The sequence below is a fragment of the Octopus sinensis genome, linkage group LG9, assembly GCF_006345805.1.
Source record: "Octopus sinensis linkage group LG9, ASM634580v1, whole genome shotgun sequence".
Taxonomy (NCBI): Eukaryota; Metazoa; Mollusca; class Cephalopoda; order Octopoda; family Octopodidae; genus Octopus; species Octopus sinensis.
Genome location: NC_043005.1, coordinates 39918951 through 39921020, shown reverse-complemented (window position 1 = coordinate 39921020; position 2070 = coordinate 39918951). Strand labels below are relative to the sequence as shown.

Here is a 2070-nt window from a genome sequence, read left to right as displayed (position 1 = left end):
GAGACTTTTCAAAATGGTGCCAATGTTTAAACCTGAATATCTAACTAGAGTTAAGAATTCCTTATTAAAAAGTTGTTATACGTAATAAAGATTTAGCTAAGCAAAGAAATATTCTGTTTCGGGTCTCTAACGAGATTTATTTGATTGGGATATTTTTAACGGAATATTTTCGCCGGTAAGTTGAAATATGGAGACGAGCCATATTATTTACATTCTAATCAATGAAATACTAAGATAGTTTTATCATAATTCGATCTCTGAAACAGATAAATATCAGCTCACGTTTTATGTCTTATTTATAAGAATGTTAATTGTTTGTTTTACCTGTTGCATAAAAGGGCGACAGAAGTTGCGTTAAGGCCTGTAAGTGGAGCTGTCCCTGTTGACTACTGGCGGAGGTCTACGAAGGTCGTCTTCAGTCATGGGTACCAGGCAGCTGGTCATCTTGACAGTTCTCCACTCTTGCTGTTGGCCGTTGCTGCGGCTCCTTCACCTGTCTAGTGGTTCAGTATCACCCCACTCATGAGGTTTAACCAACCTACTAAGGCATTGTACCGGAGTTTGTTCCTTCTCGAGCCACGTCTGGCTCATAGGGCCGGTTTCCCAGTTTCCTTGGCGTATAGGTTCCCCACCTGGATGGGACGCCGGTCCGTCGCAGGTGAGCTACAAGATGCTGGAGAAAAGAGTGAGAGAAAGTTGTGGCGAAAGAGTCAGCAGAGGTTCGCCATTACCTTCTGCCGTGTTTCGCTCATAAACACACACATCGCCCGGTCTGAGATTCGAACCCGTGATCCCTCGACCGCGAGTCCGCTGCTCTAACCACTAGGCTATGTGCCTCCACATTGTACCGGAGTGGGGTACTTGGAATCAGATTTAGAGGATGAGTAAGAGCCAGCGATGTTTACACTCCTACCAGGTAGGTGAGCGGCGTACGAAGCACCAGAGGTACTATTTTTTATCCAGAGCCCCTACATTCCTAAGATTTATATCGTGGACCATATAAAAAAAAACCCATGACTGAATGCTAACTTCCAGTGTTCATTTACATGAATTTTTTTGCTATCACTTGCTATCCTTGCGTCTTCCTTTGCTGATACTACCAACTTTAATTCTCTCGTATCCTAATTCATCTCACTCTAAAATTAAACTAAGAAACCCAGGAATAAAAATCAAAATAAATTATAGACAAAACAAATAATATCAATACTATTATAAATCGCTTAATATTAACATCTCCCTTCATAAATCAAAGCCTAAAAATACACGCCGATCTAGAAATCAAACAAATTAATCTTCTAAAACTACAACCTACCCAATCAAATAAAATATCTAATTTAACAAACAACCTTATAACATTAAAAATTTGCCATGAGATAATATAACAACAATTATTCAAAATGAAATATATAAATATAATAACCAAAAAATAAAAAAAAATGAAACTGGCATCAATATAATACAGGACGACTTAATCAATTAAACCTAGATTCTAATCGTCCTGGATTATATTATGGACAATGTTCTGAGATTTGTGGAACAAATCACCCATTTATATCTATTACTCTAGAAATTGTAAATAAAAATACTTTTAATAATTGATTATTAAATATGAATACACACAAAAATAACTCTGTAACATCTTCACTCTATTTCATCTTCATTTTATACTCAGTTTGCACCTGTCTCCTCACAAATTTCACAAACCTCTCCCATAAAACTCACAAATCTAACTGAATTAACGCGTTCCTTCAGCAGAAGGGTAGGGTAAACACTGACCCTACCATCTTGCAAATTCTTGGTAAAAACAGATTAACGAGTGCTAAATACCCTGTCTATACGAGGGGCGTTCAATAAGTAATGCCCCTGACCCACTTGCAGTTGTTTGATCTAGCTGAAATTTTGCATGTACACTTATTTATACCTCTATATATTAAGTGGCGAATTACAGCTCTGAACTAATTGTGGTTTCTGATTTACAGGTGCATAACTCTGGGTAGTTCCTATGTAGGAAAAGACTAATAACTGTGCCAAGTGTCGTTGCTCTACTGCTATGGGAAGTGGGTCAGGGGC

At 37.9% G+C, this 2070-nt stretch overlaps 1 long non-coding RNA gene across 1 annotated transcript in view; it reads right to left on the bottom strand.

The window, feature by feature from the left end:
• Window positions 1–1625, bottom strand: part of LOC118764692 — a 17351-nt gene extending 15726 nt beyond the window's left edge. Inside the window, exon 1 of the long non-coding RNA XR_005000498.1 lies at window positions 1444–1625. This is a non-coding gene — a long non-coding RNA (uncharacterized LOC118764692). The remainder of the gene's footprint in view (window positions 1–1443) is intronic.
• Window positions 1626–2070: the final 445 nt, after the last annotated feature.